The sequence below is a fragment of the Schistocerca serialis genome, chromosome 9 (assembly GCF_023864345.2).
Source record: "Schistocerca serialis cubense isolate TAMUIC-IGC-003099 chromosome 9, iqSchSeri2.2, whole genome shotgun sequence".
Classification (NCBI taxonomy): Eukaryota; Metazoa; Arthropoda; class Insecta; order Orthoptera; family Acrididae; genus Schistocerca; species Schistocerca serialis.
Window position 1 is genome coordinate 229520875 of NC_064646.1, and position 23608 is coordinate 229544482.

The 23608-nt window shown below is 41.4% G+C and overlaps 1 protein-coding gene across 1 annotated transcript in view; it reads right to left on the reverse strand.

Moving 5' to 3' along the window:
* LOC126418849 (uncharacterized) overlaps nucleotides 1–23608 on the reverse strand; it is a 652968-nt gene that overhangs the window by 23096 nt on the left and 606264 nt on the right. The gene's annotated exons all lie outside the window — the stretch shown is intronic.

Sequence of the window (23608 nt, forward strand, 5' to 3'; positions counted from 1 at the left end):
ACTGCCGGATGTTTGTGTCGCTTTGGCACAACATTTCGGTCACGAAACTCGTTGCCTTCTTCAGGTGCTACCTGAGACTGCTGTATTGGAAGATATTGTCCAGTATTTATGCCCAAAGGGTGCTGGGTGCTCTCTGGGAATAAATACTGGGCAAGATCCTCCAATACGGCAGTCTCAGGTAGCACCTGAAGAAGGCAACGAGTTACGTGACCGAAATATTGTGCCAGAGCGACTCAAACATCCGGCAATAGACCCGATTATTCCACACATCAAGAAAAACGTTGTGTAAACGTTGTGAAAAAGACTACATGGCACTTGCAGACTGTACGGTGTACAACGGGTACATGCGCAGGTATTTCTATTGATAACCGAGGATGGTGTACTGATAAACATTACTTCAATATTTATGTGATTTACAGAATAATAATTAGAACTATTACAAGTTATGTATTTTTTGGTTGGCTAGTACCTTCAACAACATGTGCCAAGAGCCAACCATTATGCTTATGTTCCCCTGAGCAGCAGGTCATGTCTTAAAGTGTGGCTGTGTGGATATAAAACGGTCAATCTACACTAACAGGCATAGTCCTCTCAGTGGTGCATATACGGTAGTATAGAAAACATCAGCTCATAAAGCTTGTGATATGTGTGGTAGAAGACCATTCGATGTAGAGAAATAAGAAAACCACCACATTAATCTATATGCATATCAAGGCACCACATATAAAAACATCTGCGCTTACACTCTGCATCGTCACTGGGAACATAATTTAATTTGTTACTGACACAAATTTAATTTGTTACTAACACAACCTCCCCCCAAATCAACCATGGACTTTGTCGTTGGTGGGGAGGCTTGCATGCCTCCGCGATGCAGATAGCCATACCGTAGGTGCAACCACAACGGAGGGGTATCTGCTGAGAGGCCAGGCAACCATGTGGACCCTAAAGAGGGCCAGCAGCCTTGTCAGTAGTTGCAGGGGCAACAGTCTGGACGATTGACTGATCTGGCCTTGTAACACTAACCAAAACGGCCTTGCTGTGCTGGTACTGTGAACGGCTGGAAGCAAGAGGAAATTACAGCCGTAATTTTTCCCCAGGGCATGCAGCTTTACTGTATGGTTAAATGATGATGAGGTAATAGTCCCCCATTCGGATCTCCAGGCGGGGACTACTCAAGAGGACATCGTTATCAGGAGAAAGAAAACTGACGTTCTACGGAGCGGAGCATGGAATGTCAGATCCCTTAATCGGGCAGGTAGGTTTGAAAATTTAAAAAGAGAAATGGATAGGTTATAGTTAGATATAATGGGAGTTAATGAAGGTGGCAGGAGGAACAGGACTTTTGGTCAGGTGAATACAGCGTTATAAATAAAAATTCAATCAGGGGTAATGCAGGAGTAGTTTTCGTAATGAACAAAAGATAGGAGTGTAGGTACGCAACTACAAACAGCATAGTGAACGCCTTCCTTTGGCCAACATAGACATGAAGCCCACGCCTACTACAGTAGTACAAGTTTATATGCCAACTAGCCCCGCAGATGACGAAGAATTTGATGAAATGTATGATAAGATGAAAGAAATTATTCAAATAGTGAAGGGAGATGAAATGTTAATAGTCATGGGTGACTGGAATTCGTTAGTAGGAACTGGGAGGGAAGGAAACGTAGTAGGTAAATTTGGATATGGGGTAAGAAATGAAGGAGGAAGCCGCCTGGTAGAATTTTGTGCAGAGCATAACTTAATCATAGCTAACACTTGGTTCAAGAATCATGAAAGAAGGCTGTATACATGGAAGAAGCCTGGAGATACTGGAAGGTATCAGACAGATTGTATAATAGTAAGACAGAGATTTAAGAACCAGGTTTGAAATTGTAAGACATATCCATGGGCAGATGTCTACTCTGACCACAATCTACTGGTTATGAACTGTAGATTAAAACAGAAGAAACTGCAAAAATGTGGGAATTTAAGGAGATGGGACCTGCATAAACTGACTAAACCAGAGGTTGTACAGAATTTCAGGGTGAGTATAAGGGAACAATTGACAGGAATGGGAGAAAGAAATACAGTAGAAGAAGAATGGGTAGCTTTGAGGGATGAAATAGTGAAGGCTGCAGAGGATCAAGTAGGTAAAAAGATGAGGGCTAGTAGAAACCCTTGGGTAACAGAAGAAATATTGAATTTAATTGATGAAAGGAGAAAATACAAAAATGCTGTAAATGAAGCAGGCAAAAAGGAATACAAACCTCTCAAAAATGATATCGACAGGAAGTGCAAAATGGCTAAGCAGGAATGGCTAGAGGACAAATGTAAGGTTGTAGACGCTTACCACACTAGGGGTAAGATAGATACTACCTAAAGAAAAATTAAAGAGACCTTTGGGGAAAAGAGAACCACTTCTATGAATGTGAGCTCAGATGGAAACCCAGTTTTAAGCAAAGAACGGAATCAGGAAGGTGGAAGGAGTACATAGAGGGTGTATCCAAGGGCGATGTACTTGAAGACAATATTATAGAAAAGGAAGAGGATGTAGATGAAGATGAAATAGGAGATATGTTACTGTGTGAAGAGTTTGACAGAGCACTGATATACCTGAGTCGAAACAAGGCCCGTGGAGTAGACCACATTCCATTAGAACCACTGACACCCTTGGGAAATCGAGTCCTGACAAAACTCCACCATCTGTTGAGCCAGATGTATGAGACAGGCGAAATACCCTCAGACTTAAAGAAGAATATAATAATTCCAATCCCAATCAGGTGTTGACAGATTTGAAAATTACCGAACTATCAGTTAAATCAGTCACATCTGCAAAACAGTAACACGAGTTCCTTACAGACGAATGGAAAAACTGGTAGAAGCCGACCTCGGGGAGGATCAGTTTGGATTCCCCAGAAATACTGGAACACGTGAGACAATACTGACCCTACGACTTACCTTAGATGATAGATTAAGGAAAGGGAAACATACGTTTCTAGCATTGGTAAACTTAGAAAGAGCTTTTGACAATGTTGACTGGAATACTCTCTTTCAAATTCTGAAGGCGGCATGGGTAAAATACAGGGAGCGAAAGGCTATTTACAATTTGTACGGAATCCAGACGGCAGTTATAAGTGTCTAGGGACATGGAAGGGAAGTAGTGGTTGGGAAAGGAGTGAGACAAGTTTGTAGCCTCTCCCCGATGTTATTCAATCTGTATATTGAGCAAGCAGTAAAGGAAACAAAAGAAAAATTCGGAGCAGGTATTAAAATCCATATAGAAGAAATAAAAATTTTGAGGTTCGCCGATGACTTTGTAGTTCTGTCAGAGACAGCAAAGGACTTGGATGAGCAGTTGAACAGAATGGACAGTATCTTGAAAGGAGGATATAAGATGAACATCAACAAAACAAAACGAGGGTAATGGAATGTAGTCGAATTAAGTCGGGTGATGCTGAGGGAATTAGATTAGGAAATGAGACACCTAAGTAGTAAAGGAGTTTTGCTATTTTGGGAGAAAAATAACGGATGATGATCGAAGTTGAGAGACTGGCAACGGCAAGGAAAGCGTTTCTGAAGAAGAGAAATCTGTTAACATCGAGTATAGATTTAAGTGTCAGGAAGTCGTTCCTGAAAGGATTTGTATGGAGTGTGGCCATGTATGGAAGTGAAACGTGGACGGTAAATGGTTTGGACCAGAAGAGAATAGAAGCTTTGGAACTGTGGTGCTACCGAAGAATGCTGAAGATTAAATGGGTAGAACAGATAACTAATGAGGAGGTATTGAATTGAATTGGAGAGAAGAGAAATTTGTGGCCCAACTTAACTAGAAGAAGGGATCGGTTGGTAGGACATGTTCTGAGGCATCAAGGTATCATCATTTTAGTATTGGAGGGCAGTGTGGAGGGTAAAAATGGTAGAGGGAGACCAGGAGATGAATACACTGAGCAGATTCAGAAGTATGCAGGTTGCAATGGGTACTTGAAGATGAAGAAACTTGTACAGGATTGAGTAGCATGGAGAACTGCATCAAACCAGTATCAGGACTGAAGACCACAACAACAACACAAACTCAACACAAAGTATGCAAAAAGCCCAATTGAACGTAAGAAGATTTGTCTCCTAAATGGCTTCTTTTTGGACCCACATTCACTGGAACGTACTGTTTGCATTACCTGCATCATACTGGGTTGAAGTAACAGAACCAGTTGATGAAATTTAGTTGTTAAGTTTGCTACGAAGAACAACTACATGGACAGCAAAAATAGTGAACTGGATAGTAAGAATAACAACCAATAATTTGATGCATCAAATAATATGTGAAAAAGAAAAACAGAACTTGCAATGTGGCTGTTACGGAAATCTTACGAGTAGTCTGCATTAGTGTATTGCCAGTTTGACTTACTGTAGTGACACATCTACTTCAAATGGGAGAACTGCTCAGGAACTGATGGTCGCTCAGTGAGCAGTCGATAGATGCACGTTGACAGTTACTAGGAAAGATCGGAAAACAATCAATTCTAACAATGAACAGGTGGGAGAGCAACACGTAGTCACGATGTAATAAAAATGAAATGACAGCGACGTGTAGCCAGAGGAATGTATGTTAGGCGGACAAAGAGAGTTCCTTACTAAGATACAAGAGAATAAGAAGACGACACCCTTCCGGAAGGTGTGATGGCATTGTTTGGCCGTTAAAAGAGTCTCCATTGAGTACTGAGTGAAAGAGGTAGGGAGAGCTTAAATACACCCCTGTGATGGTTAAGTGTACCAGCTGGGCTAGACTCCAATATACATTTCAAAAACCTACGACATAAAGTGTAAGCATCCGCACAATTGCATTGAGATGTTATATGCACCCAGGCCATTTTTTGAAGTCTGGGGTTTCAGACTAATAGAAACCAAAGCGACTGAATCGTTGGCCAAGGTTATAAAAGCCTGTCCCAACGTACGGGAAGTTGATAGAGCAGAATAACGAGCTGTAGTTTATGTACTATGACCTAACTATCTGGAGACAATGGGTGAGGTTGACAGAAAACATGTCGTTCACAACTCACACGTTAACTTAAAGAAAAATTTTTGCCTGACATTGTAGCGAACCACAGGGAAGGGGATATAATTTCACTGCTGTTTACGACATGCCTAGCAGGTACGAGATTGTAAATGTTTTGGTGCGAATGGAGAGCCAGAAATCTACTGTAGTACATCTCTGTTAAAAACGCCCTGAGACTTTTTGTTTTATGCGTGTAAGTAGAGATTTCTGGCTCTCAATTTACAGAAGTAGAAAATGTAGAGCTATCCGAGTGAAAAACATTGTGTGCCCAGATGAATACCTACCACTTTTAACGTTAGTCCTTGACTCTTATTTATAAGCATTCCGATAATATCTCAGTCCAATATACACTACGTGATCAAAAGTAGGCCTATACGCACACTCTCAAAAACATAGTTGTATTGTGTTGTCACCAATGGCCAGGTACTCCATATCAGGGACCTCAGTTGTCATTAGACATCGTGAGAGACGAGAATGGGGTGCTCCGCGGAACTCGCGGCCTTCGGACGTGATCAGGTGATTGGGTGTCACTTGCGACATACGTCTGTACGTGAGATTTCCACATTCCTACACATCCCTAGGTCCACTGTTTCCGATGTGACAGTGAAGTGGAAACGTGAGGGGACACGTACAGCACAAAAGCGTACAGGCCGACCTCGTCTGTTGACTGACAGGGACTGCCGACAGTTGAAGAGGGCCGTAATGTGTAATAGGCAAACGTCTATCCAGACCACCTCACATGAATTTCAAACTGCCTCATGATTCACTGCTAGTTCTATGACAGTTAGGCGGGAGGTGAGAACACTGGGATTTCATGGTCGAGCTGCTGCTCATAAGCCACACATCACGCCGGTCAGTGCCAAACGACACCTCGCTTGGTGCAAGAAGCGTAACCGGCCGAAGTGGCCGAGCGGTTCTAGGCGCTGCAGTCTGGAACCGCGAGACCGCTACGGTGGCAGGTTCGAATCCTGCCTTGGGCATGGATGTTTTTGATGTCCGTAGGTTAGTTAGGTTTATCTAGTTCTAGGTTCTAGGGGCTAATGACCTCAGAAGTTGAGTCCCATAGTGCTCAGAGCCATTTTGCAAGAAGCGTAAACATTGTACGATTGAAGAGTAGAAAAACGTTGTGTGAAGTGACGAACCACGGTACGCAATGTGGCAGTCCTATGGCAGGGTGTGGGTATGGTGATTGCCCGGTGAACCTCATCTGCCAGAGTGTGTAATGCCGCCATTAAAATTCGGAGGCGGTGATGTTGTGGTGTGGTCGAGATTTTCATGGAGTGTGCTCGCACCCCTTTTTGTTTTGGGTGGCATTATCACAGCACAGGCCTACACTGATGTTTCAAACACCTTATTGTTTCCCACTGTTGATGAGCAATTCGGGGGATGCAACTGCATCTTTCAAAAATGGTTCAAATGGCTCTGAGCACTATGGGACTTAACATCTATGGTCATCAGTCCCCTAGAACTTAGAACTACTTAAACCTAACTAACCTAAGGACATCACACAACACCCAGTCATCACGAGACAGAGAAAATCACTGACCCCACCGGGAATCGAGCCCGGGAACCCGAGCTCGGGAAGCGAGAACGCTACCGCACGACCACGAGCTGCGGACTTGCGCCTTTCAACACGACGGAGTACCTGTTCACAATGTCGCGGAGTAGTTACACCACAATAACATCCCTGTAGTGAACTGGCCTGCACTGAGTTCTCACCCGAATCCTACGGAACTCCTCTGGGATATTTTGGAACGCCGACTTCATGTTAGGACTCACCGACTGACATTGATACCTCTTCTCAGTGCTGCACTCCGTGAAGACTTGGCTACCAGTCCCCGAGAAAACTTCCAGCACGTTATTGAAAGTATGCCTGCGAGAGTGCAATCTGTCATCGAGGCTAAGGATGGGCGAACACCATACTGAATCCCCGCAATACCGATGGAAGGCGCCACGATCTTGTAAGTCGTTTTCGGCCAGGTGTCCGGATACCTTTGATCACATAGTGTACTTCCGAAATTTTCTGTATGCTACGAAATATTAGCATGTTACATGTTATGGAATTTTGATTTTATTCTACAGGAATACTTCTGCTATGCCGGATTTATGTACGTGCCGACTTCATTTGTCAAAACAGTTAAAAACTGATCTCTACTTAATGCACTCAAGCAGTAGTGATATTTTTCACGTTACCCGTGCCACGTGAACAGTACTCACGTTGACCATCCCACGGAAACAGTGGTTATTTCGGAACAGAGTGTAAACTAAAAAAAAAACTATACTGCCCCCGAATCGGCCATGAAGGCCTATAGGAACTGACCGGCCGCCGTGTCATCCTCAGCCTACAGGCTTCACTGGATGCGGATACGGAGGAGCATGTGGTCAGCATACCGCTCTCCCGGTCGTATCCCAGTTTCGAAGACCGGAGCCGCTACTTCTCAATCAAGTAGCTCCTCAGTTTGCCTCACAAGGGCTGAATGCCTGAGTGCACCCCGCTTGCCAACAGCGCTCGCCGACCATCCAAGTGCTAGCCCAGCCCGATAGCGCCCAACTTTGGTGATCTGACGGGAACCTGTATATCCACTGCGGCAAGGCCGTCGGCGGAATAGAGGGTAGGCTGTGTGTTAATTCATTGCATAGACTATCCCCATTTGAAAATTCACCCAAACCAGTCCAGCTGCTTCAACGTGAAAGAGTACCAATGACCTATCTTAACGACGGAAGGTAGTAAGCAACTTCTAGTTTGGTGCGGCGTAAATTTTATTATATTTGTACATGCAATACCGTCGTCTGCACTCACGTGTCTGCCTGTTACCGGCGAATACCTTTGCGTATCATAATCAAATCCAGCTTCACCACGCCCTACTTACAACGTATGAAGGCACGGCATCTTTGCGTCATAAAGCATATAAATGACACCGTCGTCGCGAGTCTCCAAGTGTCTCAGAAGCTGTATTGTACGCCTGACGCCCAGCGTTTAAAATGCAACGGGCTTGTATGAAAATACGAATTTAGGACTTTGAGGACTGTATAAGCATTATATTCATTTCGTTGAGTCGTACTATGTAGTACTTGTGAACTAGTAAAAGCGTTTTCACAAGCACTACACCCTGCGGACGTTCGAGTCCTCCCTCGGGCATGGGTGTGTGTGTTTGTCGTTAGGATAATTTAGGTTAAGTAGTGAGTAAGCTTAGGGACTGATGACCTTAGCAGTTAAGTCCCATAAGATTTCACACACATTTGAACATATGAACAAACACTACACAATTAAAATATCAAAGAGTAAAATAACTTTGTCTAAGAGTAATTATGCCCGCTCGGTTGGTCGTGAGGTCTAACGCACGGCTTTCCGTGCGGGAAGGAGCGCCTGGTCCCCGGCACGAATCCGCCCGGTGGATTTGTGTCGAGGTTCGGTGAACCGGCCAGTCTGTGGATGGTTTTTAGCCGGTTTTCCATCTGTCTCGGCGAATGCGGTCTGGATCCCCTTATTCCGCCTCAGTTAAAATATGTCGGCGATTGCTGCGCAAACAAGTTCTGCACGTACGCGGACACCACCATTACTCCACCACGCAAACATAGGTGTTACACTCGTCTGGAGTGAGACGTTCTCTGGGGAGTCCACCGGGGGCCGCACAGAACAATAACACTGGGCTCGGTGTGGGGCGGCGGAGGGGTGAAGTGGACTGCGGTAGTCATCGTGGGGTTGTGGACCACTGATGCTGCGGCGGGGACAGAGCCTCTGCGTTGCTTCTAGGTCCCCCGTTAACATACAATACAATACAATAAAATGCAAGAGAAATTATTGTCCCACTTTTCGTGTTATATTCTTAAAAACAATAATCATCTTGTACTACACACTTCTGAAGGTAGCCTGTGTGTTAATTGAGGATATAAGCTGATTCCAAGTTTCTTCCACGTTTAGGGGCGAAGGACTAACAAACATAATCACACATAAACTTTCGCATTTGTTCTATTGTTTTACATATGCGATTTAGAAGGAAGTAGAAGGATTTAGAAGTATATTCTCTTGAAGCGTATTCCACTAGGGAAAAGTAGATACCGCCTACATTAAGAGAATTGTGGAGAAAAGAGTAGCAGCTCTATGACAGTCAAGAGCTCAAATGTCAACCCAGTGCCAAGAAAAAATGGGATCTGAAAGATTTGAGGAGTATATAGAGGCTGCAATTAGGAAATATGAATTTGAAGGCTGTTTCATAGAAACGGAAGAGGATGTCGATGAAGATTAGATGGAACCAATGTGAAAAAATTTGGCGGAGCACTGAAAGAACTACTTTGAAGCGAGGTCCCTTGAGTGGACGACATCCCGTGAGAACTACTGATAGCCTTTGGAGAGCCAGCCATGAGAAAACTATTCCATCTGCTGAGCAAGATGTATGAAACAAGAGGAATACCCTCAACTTTAAGAAGAATTCAGTAATTGCAATTCCAAAGAAGGCAGCTGCTCACTCGTGTGAAAATTACCGCACTATCAGCTTAATAGGTCACTGTTGTTCAATATTAAGAGAATTCCTTACAGAAGAATGAAAAAACTGGTAGAAGCTGACCTCAAGGAAGATCAGCTTGGATTTCGCGGAGATACAGGAACACGGGATGTAGTATTGACGCTACGACTTATTTTAGAAGATAGGTTAGAGAAAAGCAAACCTGTGTTTATAGCATTTGGAGACTTAGAGAAAGCTTTTGACATTTTTGACTGGAATACTCTCTTTGAAATTCTGAAGATAGCTGAGATAAAATACAGGCAATGAAAGACTATTTCTAACTTGTATTAAACCACATGGCAGTTTTCAAAGTCATGGGCATGAAAGGGAATCAGAGGTCTGAAAGAATCGAGACAGGATTACAGCGTAACCCCAGCGTTATTCAATCTGTACATTGACAAGAGGAAAAGGATAGCAAAGAAGAAACTGGAGTAGGAGTAAAGGTTCATTGTAATTCTGGCAGGGACAGCAAAAGATTTGGAAGAGTACTTAGACAGAAAGGACAGTGTCTTGAAATGGGGATAAGAGACTACAACGTCAACAAAAAACAAGACTATGATAACGGAATGTAGTCGAAGTAAATCCGGCGATTCTGGGGGAATTACATTAGGAAACGAGATACTCAAAGTGGTAGTTAGGCATTTCTATTTGGGAAGCAAAATAGCTCATGATGGAGAAGTAGTGAGAATACAGAAAATGGCAACGAAAGCAGTCGGAAGCAGAGGAATTTGTTTACATCGATTATAAAATTAAGCGATAGGCAGTCATTTCTGACGGTATCTGTCTGGAGTGTAGCCATATGTGTATGAATGTGAAACATGGGCGACAATCAGTTCACATAAGAAGAGCGTAGAACCTCATGCAATGTGGACCTACAGGAGAATGCTGTAGATTAGATAGGTAGATCACGTAACTAATCATAGGGTAGTGATTATAATTTGGGAGACAAGAAATTTGTGGAGCTACATGATAAAAGAAGCGAACGGTTTATAGTTCTTAGACATCAAGGAGTCACCAGTTTAGTACTGGAGGGACGTTTGAGGGGTAAAAGTTGTAGAGGGAGGCCAAGAGATGATTACACTAAGCAGATTCAGAAGGATAAAAGTTGCAGTAATGAATCAGAGATGAAGAGGCTTGCACTGGATAGAGTAGCATGGAGAGCTGCGTCAAACCAGTCTTTGGAGTGAAGACCGCAACAACAACAATACATGCGATAAAGACTGCATATCTCTATGAGTGAGATTTTCCGATTATGCTTCAAGCCACTACTAAAGCATGCAATGAAAATTTATTGGAGACGTACATTAGTTTGATTGGAAAATCAACAAAAATGAAGGGAAACTTGTTAAAATTGATACTTTTTGAGAGAATTTGTCTTTGCTGTAAGATAACATCAACCAGCAACAAGATTCCGTTGGCTGTCGAAATCAATTTTTAGCTTGCTGCCCTCATTCATTATCAATATCCAAGAAAGGAAACAAGTAATGAGAATGAAGATTGATAAATTTGATCATTATCTACACGATATTTCTTTTATTTGTTTAACTGCCATATAGCTTCATAAAATGGAAAATGTTTCAAAGTACCACGATAGATAAATGACATTCTCTGTCCAACATATCGCTGGTGCCAGTAGCTATTCTTGCTTCTGCTGCTGATCACGGTTTTAACGAGATTAAACGTCTCAGAACGAAACCCGATCTGCTGCGCCTAAATTAAATTCTGTGTACAAATATGAGAAAGTTTTCTAAACGTTTGCGTATCGTATATCTGAGGAGGACGTGGGTGCCAGTCCGGTATTGACCTCGTGAGATGTGGGATGTGGGAAACCGCGAAAAAAGCGCAGTCAAGTCGGTCGTCACACCGGCCCTTGTCGATAATCCGCCGGGCAGATTCGAAAGGGGGCCCTCTTTCTAACCCCGGAAGGGAGCACATTAATACTCATGGCTACCCGGGTGGGTATGTTTCCGTATACAAATCATCTTGTTTAGCAGTTAATCTAGAAATTAACTCCCACATGAGGTGTCTAGAAGTTCACCTGCGTTTTTGATAACTGACCACAAGAGAAAAGTATTTTTAGGTTATCTGAAAAACAAATGTGAGTAGTAGCTCATTTCAAAATAGTTGGAATAAAACTTCCCAACAAACACACATGCCGATGTGCAACTTCGTATTTTCGTGATATATTTACCGATCTTTATTTTGGGTCTGCAGCGGCACAAACTTAAATACTCGCGTGTAAACTAATGGATGCCTCTGGTGTAGATTTAGCGGGTCGGCGCACTCAGAAGACGGCAGGAAAATGTATGGCCATTATATTCATTGATGTGCTGTGGCCGTACTCCCAAAATCAAATGGATAATTTAGTGTATTATTTCGGGCGTCTCATAGTGTAATCCGTAATTAGCGTAACTGCTATAGTATTGTAAGACGGTGCAAATTACTGTTTACCGTCTTCCACGAGGTAACTGCCTATTGGGAAGTATTTGTCCTGTTTGCAGCAAAAGGAAATCGCATAAAATGGAAAAGTGTTATACTGGACAAAAAGATCGTTTGCCATCAAACGACGTACGTATGTACGCAAGTGAGAAATTACGCTCTTACATATGAGAAACCAGTTTTCATACAGTGAAGAAAAACTTGAAACGAAAGAGAAATAAGGTGGACGAGTATACTACATACTACTTCATTTAGCCTGTAAGGAAAATAAATTATTAAATAAAATTGGCTTTCGGGACATTCCCGTGCAACCATCTCAACAGCAGACGATACGGCAATGTGTTTCAGCAATTTAGAACTTTCATAAGGACCAAGCCGTACCTTAGTACGAGGTTGCATAGGCTTAGACTAGTCCTCCCACGCAATACATGCGATCTTTTTGTCGCAAATGACGGTAGGATTATAGGGATAACACAATACTCAGTAGCTGTGCGGATAAAACCTCCTACCCCGATGGGAATCGAACACGGACCCCTTCATCAAACAATTTTGTAGGTTTTGTAAGTATTTCTATTAGACTTAAAAAACAGTTTTCAAGCGACAGGGTTACACTTCATACTTTCACCCCTTATTGACACTGACCGAAAACATGATCTGTTCTCCATATATTCACTGCAGCAAGCTGCGTGAGACATTTGCACGTTTACTGCTCAACTTCGAGTCACACTTTTTAATTTTAATGCTTCTTGAAGCAGTTTATAAATCGTTAACACAAAAATAATGAATACCTGGGGGCACCGACGTTTGGCTGCTTTATGAAGTAATGATTCGCATGGGGCTAGTGGTCAATTTAGATGGCAACAGAGCTATAGAGACCTACATCTACGATAACGAAAGTACTCAGAATTATTGCTTTTTAAAAACAAGACTCAAATGTCTTTTAATGACAGACGAAGACCAAAAATTATGTTTCTCTTGACCGGACCGTAATTAAGCAATGGTGCGAAAAAGAAACAGTTACTTACCTACGCAAGCAGTGACTACGAGAACGGTAAACAGTGTTTTCTGCATCGCGGAAAGTATAGTGGCGTCCGGAACAGTGCTCTTTAAATACTTTTCACCGTCCATTGTTTTACAGAGGTCACCGTGATAGTTATTATCTGTCAAAAAAAATGTCGTGAGTAAACCTTATACGTGCGTATCACCTAATTAGCGACCTGATATTCTATTAACTTCCTGATAAGGCAGGGGAATGCACCAACGGGAAGTCCATTATCTATTCATTTATGTCAATAAAACCGGTAAGACCAGTGTCTCAGCCCTGGCCAACTGAGACAGTTGACCGAGCGAGATGGCGCAGTGGTTAGCACACTGGACTCGCATTCGGGAGGACGACGGTTCAATCCCGTCTCCAGCCATCCTGATTTAGATTTTCCGTGATTTCCCTAAATCGTTGCAGGCAAATGCCGGGATGGTTCCTTTGAAAGGGCACGGCTGATTTCCTTACTCATCCTTCCCTAATTCGAGCTTGTGCTCCGTCTCTAATGGCCTCGTTGTCGACGGGACGTTAAAAAACACTAACCTAACCTGATACAGTTGATTTGTTGGAAACGCAGAACTTCCGTTGTCAAGGCCGAGAGAACAGTAAGACTAGTCACTATGTTCGCATTTGCCACATCTAGATCGACGGTGAATGACGTATGTGACAATCATCTGCAATGTTGTCGAGACGCTGAACATTTTAGGCGACATAATGTAGATGCGACGTCCATTTTGAACGTCACAAGCCACCAATCAACTCGTATGTATACATTTTTTGGAACATTTTCTCACTTTAAAATATTGTATACCAGAAAGTAAATGCAGCAAACGGGCTGTCCATTATGGTTCATAAAAAATGAGTTTTCGTGTTTCTAAAAATAATTATTTTGATTTTCTGCCATTGTAATAAGTGATGTTGTTGACAAACTTGTTAGGTGCGTTTTTTCCGTAATCCCCGAAGTGAAGAAATATCTAAAAAAAAAAGAATTTTGGGGTTTTCTGGGAAATGCTATCAGGCACATCACAAGCTCAGATTTTCACAAAAACAGATCTGTGAATACCTGAAGAATACAAGTGCCTTGATTTGTCTCATTTACCGAAGCTGGTATGAATTCACAGAAGTCCTCAAGTCTGGGACTCTCAATAGTTGCAGATTCGGTTACACGGTTTGATCGTCCAAATCTCTTGAGTCAAACCATCATACAGTAGTTTTTCATGACTGTTACTATGTGCAATAAATTACAGCTTTAAATTTCTTTTCTTCCTGTTCTTTCTTAGAATAGTGTAAAGGCAATGTCAATGGAATAAAAGTAGAATAAAAGTTGTATACGTCAGTTACTTGATTTAACAATTATCCCATTTGTTATCGGGTTACTCAACTATTGTATTATAAATGTACTCTTTCTTTTCTTTGATTAGGTGGTAATCCTATCTCGGTGTTATTGGGTCCATTAATTTTGAAATGATAAATTTCTTGCTTAAAGTAAGAACATATCTACGAAACGAATTTACAGCGTTTACTCGAAATTATGCTATTGTTGAGGAACATCGTAGTATTGCTCTACGAAAGTTATCTTTGGTATTATTTTTTAAGATATGAATTTCACTTGTCCAAAATCACATGAAAGCAGATTGTAAGCAAGAGATGCGCGCGATTAGCCGAGCGGTCTGAGGCGCTGCAGTCATGGAGTTTGCGTCTGGTCCAGGTGGAGGTTCGAGTCCTCCCTCGGGCATGGGTGTGTGTGTTTGTCCTTAGGATAATTTAGGTTAAGTAGTGTGTAAGCTTAGGGACTGATGACCTTAGCAGTTAATTCCCATAAGATTTCTCACACGTTAGAACATTTGTAATCAAGAACACAGCAAAAAATTAAATTTAATTTATTTCAATATTCTCAGTCTGAATTAAGATGGGGATTTAACAGTCATTGTTCGTTATGCTGCCGTTAATGTACGTTCCTATACGCAGTTACGGGGCTAATGACTCTGTTGATGCCTTTTTATTTTGGCGCAAAAACAAATGAGGTCAAAAGCCTCATGTCATTGCCTTAGAACACTAATACCAAAAATGTTATGTGCGTTCACAATGATTAAATATATTGAGGGACACATAACAATATACACCACTCAAGGCTGTTTATGTCTTATGCTTTCCAAAGAAACGAATGAAACAGTACTATAAAACAAATAATTAATATTATTTTTCATTTACCCGGATCTTCCATTTGTACCCAACATTTTATTGCACCCAGTTTGCTGTTTCAATTTGAATCACTTGTTTTGTTTACACATTTACTAATAGTCAGCGATTTGGTGTCGCTGTGTTTATTTTACTGTATGGTTTTTGTGTTTTGGTCAGGTATAGGTATTGACCAGCTACTGCGTTCGTAATACTGTATTGTTTTGATAATAAATTATACTTTGTCACAAAATTTCATACGAGTACGTAACCGCTTGAAACATCCATATTAGTGGAACAGTGTTCTGTTTTTCGATTTTTACTTACTGAAGGCGAGAAACCAGTGAATATATATTGCAGAATGTAAAAGTTTATGGTGAGGGTTGTATGAATTATGGAAATTTTTACATGTGGGTAGAGCAGTTCGAAAATGTTCGCGACTCAGTGACTGACGAGCACCGTTCTGGCAGACCAGTTGCAGTGCAAGGTGGGTCCCAAAGGATTTGATGCTGCTACTCAAGGAAACAAGCTTTAGAATGTGCACAGAGCTAAAGGGACGTTATGAAAGAGAAGGTGAACACTTCCTCAACAAAATTTTAACTTGTGGTGGAACTTGGATTCATATTATGAGCCAGAATCAAAAAGACAAAGCATGGAGTGGAACACACCAACTCACCTGTCACGACAAAATTCAAAACCCAAGTATCAGCAGGAAATGTCACGTTGACGGTGTTTTGGGATGCTAAATGTTCAGTTTTTTGTGATTATCTCGAAAAGCAGCGTGCAATGAACAGCTAGTATTACCCGGATTTCCTTTTAAACAAGGTGAAACCCGCCATGAGAGAGAGACGTCTTGGATCTCAGAGGAGAGCCGTGATTCTCCAGCAAAACAACGTACGTCCTCATATTGCTCAATTAACCCTTGAAACCATGAACAAAATGTTTTGGGAAGTACTACCTCATCTCCCTTACAGTCCTGTCTAGGACATGAAGAAGTTTGTGGGGAGTTGGCTCAAACGTGAAGACAAAGAGTTCTTTGCAGCCGAAAAAAAAAGCTTGTATCCCGTTGGAACAAGTGCATAAATGCTCAAGGGGATTAATCTGAAACACAGAAAAAGTATTGTTTTGTAAAAATAAATGTTTTTTCCTCAAGATCAATTTGTGTCGATTATTAATTAACACTCGTATATACATATATATAAGATTATGTATTTTAATTATACTGTTCGTTGCCTAACATTTAATTTACAATGTTAAATATATGTTCCTTGTATGACATAAACGAAAAGTACTCTGTTTAGCGGTTTCTCAGCCAACTTCAAGACTTCACAAGAAAACAAGCGTTATAACCATTTAACCTGTAACACTATGTTGTTTAATTATTTACTGTGCTCGACATTGTCCTTTGTTTAAAGTGTAATTTCAATGTTACGTAACAATTCTCATACACGACACTCGATGCAAATGAATGTATCCTTGCCAATAACGTTCACTTACCTAAGAATCAGTGTCCCTTTAAGAGGCTAGTCAGTTGATTCACGATGATCGGATCGTGTAATAAGCCAAAACTAGTTTGAAATAAACAATAGTCAGTAGAACAAAAACGATGTGTTTGGTACTCAACCTTAAGTATGGAAGTGTTCAACCAAAAAATAACAGAAGAATCTGTAAACGGGAGGAAATTATTAGAGTATATAATATCTGTCGACAAAGCTGTCCAAGTTGATACGTTGAAGCGTGATTTACGTACATCAGTTCGTTAGCTATTGATACAATACAACGAGATAGCAAAAGAAATACAGGGATTAGCAGTTCTCGAGAATCGCCAAATCCCAGTATTACTGTCAATGAGTTGACAAACGTACCCGAAGTACCAGCCTCGGCAGCACCTAACTATCATTCACCCAGCGAGTCAACTGGCATTAATGCTGACTTGAAATTTTACTTAAAGTTTAAAGCTCTCATATATTTAAACAGAATGGAAAAATGTCACCCACTGCATTTCTTTCCCAATTCAACGACGTATTTGTGCTTCATAGGGGAGAACGACGAAAATCATACTGCTTGATGAGTTTCTTGGACGTTTCAGACCTACTTGAGATGGAATTTTTAAACAAGTACTGATAATCTGACTTGTAAGTATATATTCGCTCAGAAATTTATTTAACAAAACTGTTCTCCGATAATTTCACAGCTTTGTGCGAAACCAATTCACCATCAAGATTTCATGACATACGTTAAGGATATTGTTCCGAAACTATGTACACCTAAAACTATAAGGGAAGTTCAAAAGGAACGTGCTGGAGGCATAATTACAGAAACCAGTACCTGTTTGTTAGAAGTATTGACCACGGCTGTTGAGACACTTGTCCCACTGTGACACAAGGCTGTGATGGCTGTCTCAGAAAATTCCCGTGGCTGCGATGTTAACCATTTCTGCACGTACAGCTGGACGTCGCCATCCGACCACAACATCCTAAGCAGCGTGATCATGTGAATCCAAATGTTCAGACACAAGACGTTCAAGGTGATGCAGACAGACAATTCTAGGAATCATCTCCTCAACACTAGAAGTTAAAAGACTAACGCGCTTCCACGACAGAACATCGGGATTCGGCAACAATTCTTACAATAGTTATTTTATAACAAACTTCGATAATGCTATCTAAATATCGAGAGCAAATATCTAACATAAAATACAGGTAAGTTAGACTCAAAGCTATTTTAATAAAAACAATGTGATTGTTGTTATTTTTTAAAAGTTTTGCTGGCTTGCAGTGTAAGCTGTCTGTAAGCTTACGTAAACTTTCAACACAGGAATTCGTAAACTTTGAACATGAGGATTCGACTGCAAGAATATGTTGCAAAATCTGACAGTGAGACAGTAGCTTAAAATGGCGTATTTAATCATTCGTAGTAGTAATATTCAATTAATATTTCTCCTCTCTCATTCTTTGTCCCAAGACCTTAATTGAGTTGTGTAACCAGTTTCGGCTATTAATAGCGAATACTCTGTTCAAGAATCACAAGAGGGGAAGGTTTACTCGGAAAAGACCGGTTAATACGGGAAGATTTCAGTCAGATTACATCATGGTCAGACAGAGATTTCGAAATCAGGTACTGGATTGTAAGGCGTAGCCAAAAAAAGATATAGACTGAGATCATAGTGTAGTAGTGATGAAGAGCAGGCAGACGTTTGAGACATTAGTGAGGAAGAAACAATACGCAAATAAGTGGGATACAGAAATACTAAGGAATCACTAGATACGCTAGTAGTGTGTCTACGTTGGTTCTGGAAAACTTTGAAGACGTATATACGCAACGTGGACGCTTACTACACCGCACCATACACATGTCAGTCATCGCTCTCTGGCCCTTGTCCAAGGTCGGGCAGCCGTCCAGATGAGTCGGTTACATACACGCACACACACACACACACACACACACACACAATGTTTACAATTACAGTTTGCTTTGTGATCAAACACATTTGATTTGTTTCTTTAAAGGATACACACACACACACACACACACACACTCACTCACACACACATGCACATACACTCACACACACACACACACACACACACACACATGCACATACACTCACACACATACACACACACACACACACACACACACACACAGACATGCACATACACTCACACACATACACACACACACACACACACACACACACACACACAGACACACACACACACACACGCACATTGTTTACATTTACAGTTTCCTCTGTGATCAGTACACACACACACACACACACACACACACACACACATACACAATGTTTACAATTACAGTTTTCTCCGTGTGTGTGTATAAGAGGTTAAAATTTGCATAATATAATATGGGAATGTTGTGAACTTCCCTTTCTTACGAATTATCAGTTCAAGTATTAAAAGGGTCGGTTTAGGCCGGTTGAGGTGGAAAAAAACACCTTGCCTGTGTCGTTTTTCCAGTGTGTTGTGAAAGTATAGGTAGGTTCGATTTGTGTACCACTGAAATAGGTCGATTGGTCAACCACTAACAAAGTTCGTTTTAAGTATCACAGAGATATTCCGTTCTGTGCACCACGTCCTGTGTACCACGATTGATCAAACTGTTGCCATCCTTCGACTTTACCAGAAGAGTGGCGGCGGCAAGGAGAACTGGAGCGAAGTGTAGCAGCCAAGTTTCCTCACCCCTTGCAATAATGGGAACTAAACCAAAAAGGTAGCAGGTAAGAGCTACCCTGCGAGCTTGCAAATTTTGGAAATGGAAGACGTACCACCAATATCTGCTGATATTTGGTAGCATTTGCTGAATGATCGTCGAAGAAGCACTGTTGGTACACATATAAGCCCCTTGGTTCATCTGGCCGGTCAGCTGCTCCACAGCTGCACGTCTACTCGCCTGTACACATCTCCACAGCTGTCATTCACCTCCGTCATCTATGGCCCGTAATGCACTACAGCTGCTTCGTCCCCGGTTTTGCGTAGTGCCTTTTTGCCGTGCACGGTATACTTTAACCATGGCAGCAAGCAAACTCAGCCGTTTCGGTAATGCTTCCACCCCTGGCAAAGAAACCAATGATGGACGTCAGATAAATCATTCCGTTTCCGCATTATGCCAACGACTGCACTGTTTTCCGCTTCATATACCCTCCACTGCTAGTGCCCCCAGCTGCCGTCTGTGAGTGGTTATTGCACGTTGACGTCGAACGTAGCCGGTGGTCACATTATTGTCACTGGAGCATGTATTTTGGGCATTGCCATGTATAATAGTTGTGGTGCCGTTGAAAATCTATTAGTAATTATTATGTAAGACGTACGGAAACGTGTATGACGCTCCGTCTCTCACAATAGTGGAATTCTTAATGCAACAAAGTGACTTTTCCTTTCATATGGTCTGGAGGTCGACTATCCCTGTATTTCAGAAAACGTTCGTAGGTAATTACTTACAGTTTGCTGTGATCTGCGTTTCCTCTCATCTAGTCTGGAGGTCTCACTACCCCTATATTTCCGAAATAAAATTTAGTGTTCCGAACTGAGTGGCGATAGGTGGCCTTTGCAGATGAATCATGTTCCATCAGACACATAGCCGTGGGCGTGTATGGCGAGATACGTCTGAGAGCAACACTTACAAGCTGGAGGAGGGAGCTTTATTCTCTGTGGAATGATTTTGTGGCATACCTTGGGTGATCTCGTCATTCTGGAAGGCGTAATGGATCAACAAAAGTACGCATCTATCCCTGGAGGACCATGTCTTCTCATAAAGGCAATTTGTTTTTCCTAGGTATGATGAAATCTATGAGCAGGACGATGCAACATGTCACACAGCTCGCAGTGTACGTGTGTGGTTTGAAGAGCACCAGGATTTGTTTAGCCTACTCCCATGGCCACAAAACTCTCAGATTTTAAACGCAATTGAGAATCTATGGAACCACCTAGATTTGGGAGTTCGCGTCATGAATTCTAACGTAAAAATCTATCGCAGCTGACCCAGTGTGCGATTTGTGTTTTTACCAGTGGGGGGGGGGGGATGTCTTAGGGGGATAGTATAATTAGATATGTTACTAGCTTGGACCGTGGCGTTACCCATGGTTAAACAGTTATTTATAAATAGATTTTAATGCCGAAACTCACTATTCACGCGTATGCACTATCGGAAAAGCCATCCCTTGTTGTATCTTTAAAAGAACATTATAGGTAAAGCTTATTTACAAAATCTTCTACATACAGGTATACGAGGGTAATTCAAAAAGTAAAGGCCCATTTGTGAAAAGCTGTACGTATTCTGATGATAGAATGAAACATGTTGTTTTTCGGTTGCATCTGTAATCAATTTTGCACCGCAGCAATGACGTCTTCATCACTTTCAAATCTTCTTCCCTGTAGTGCTTCCATTAAGGGTCCAAACATGTGAAAATCGCTTGGAGCCAGGTCTGGACTGTATGGTGGATGTTCCAGCACCTCGAATCTCAACTCCTTTATAGCGTCGGCTGTCCGTTTGGCAGAATGTGGGCGAGCGTTATCTTGCTGCAGGATGACACCTCTTCACAATTTTCCACGACGTTTGGATCTGATTGCAGGTTTGTTTCGTACGCAACACATCACATCCACCATACAATACAGACCTGGCTCTAAAGCCTCGTTTACGCTGGGGCGGCGTCTTTCAACATTGTCGCATGCAACGGAAATATGGCGTGCGTCGTCTTGTAGCATGCTACAACAGCAACGTCTTGCGGCGTATGTTGCATGCGGCAGATTAATTTATACCAAAGCAACAGAATTTGTGCCAAACTTGGGTCGGTCTTGCAGTATAATGGATGATAAAAGTGATCGAAGCGGCGACTTACTTGGTACTAGCACATGCAGCTAACAACGGAAATGAAAACCAAAGGAAAAGAAAACGATGGTGAAAGACAAGAGTATTTAAAGAAGGTCCACGAAATAGTATCCTAGGAACTAGAAGCAGACGATGGTGAGTTATTTAGTAATTTTACGAGAATGTCGACTGAAGACTTTAATTACTTACTGCAGTTAACTACACCTCTTATTGCAAAGAAAAATAACAAGACAGTATTTCACCAAGAATTCGATGGGCCATCACATTACGATTTTTAGCCACTGGCGATTCATACAAGTCACTAATGTACTTATTTAAAGTATCATATTCTGCTATTTCCCTCAAAGTGCCAGAAGTATGTGAAGCTATTTCATTGGTGTTGAAGAATTACATAAAGGTAAGCACGCAACATTCAATACTTATTTCATTTAAGTAATGTTTTATTGACATTTTTAAACAAATTAAAATGGATATTAAAGAACTGTTAAAAATACTTATTTCTAAAATCGAATTAATTCGAGCTCTTCTGTTTCTGTTTGAACAAATTCGTCACAATTATTATTGTCCACATATACAATTTCACAGCTAGGTTTTGTAACCAATGTTTCGATGCTCGGAGTTTGCTGTTCATACTACCCCAAGGCCGCTTTAAAAAGAACATTTGAAAATAAGTGCTTGACATATGTGGGAGGTACATGTTCTTCAAGAGCTATATCGCCGTCATCTTTTGATACTGTGACCTCTGTGTCATCAGTCTGAAAAAATAGGGAAAGTAATGAGTATCTTTTACTTTTCAGATTCCAAAGGATACTGAAGAATGGCAGAAGGTAGCAAGAAATTTCGAAGTGAAGTGGAATTTCCCTCACTGCACAGGAGCCATATATGGCAAACATGGGCAAATTATGTGTCCTCCGAATACTGGAAGTGAATGCATCAACTGCAAAAAAACATTCAGCATTGTCCTTATGGCAATTGTAGACGCAAATTTCTGTTTTCAATATGTAAATGTTGGATGTCACAGGGACAGAAAGAGAGGGGAGGAGGAGATTGGCTTAGAGGCGGAGAGAAATTGACCTTAGTGAAGGGGAGAGTGACGGAGGGGGTCGGAGGTGATAGAGGAAAAGAGCAGATGGACAGAGAGAAGGGCAGGAGAAAATGGGGAGTGGGAAAAGAAGGAGATGGACATAAGGGGAAGGTAGAGACATCCGGCCAATGCCGAGTTTACTTACCTCATTTACAAAATTAACAAATCTTCATATGTTGTTAAATAACAACTTTGTAAATGATTCATGTAATGTACGATACTCAAATTATACTAAAATATGAGCTGAACGAAATGTAAAATTAAAATTTTTGTGTTGTTTTGCGCTTAATTTTAACACTCTGATATTGTAAGTGAATGTTAATTTGTTAAGTTATCGTATTATGACAAAGCCACAGTAAAGTGTGGCCGGTTCAGCTAGTACTACAGTATATAATTAACCTACAGAGTTTAGTTGAAGACACGAGATGAATGAGACTGCTCCTGAGGATTCGAGTGTTTGCCTGTTGGTTTGTCAAGGGCGCTATGCTGCTGAGACTTGATCCACCTTCCTGGAAATTTTTCTGCATCGAAGCAATGCAGTGGAGGTCCATTTATTGAAATGAAAAGTAGATTTGAAAGGGTCGGAATTTGTAAGTGATTTCTCTGATCAGTCGGTGTTAAATTCATGGCACTAAATCCGCGTTCATTTTCAGTCGTAGATATAGGTATAACTTCGACTGCTTCCACAAGTTCTTTCACAGAATTGGGCATGTGTTGAGGATTTTTTTTTATAGATTCGAAAATCTTTAACAAGTGATGCACACGTGCTTTCACGTAATTTAAAATCTACCTTATTACACAAGCGAGAAATTGACGTGTCACCATAAAACAGACGTTCATAATCATCTGAAGGCCATGTATCTGAATTTAATACGGCGACATCTGAAAAGAAATCCAGGTCCTCAAAACGGCTTTTTATATTGTCTACCAGAGACTGAAAAAATTTCTTCCGAAATGTCTGAAATCTGTTATATTCATCACAA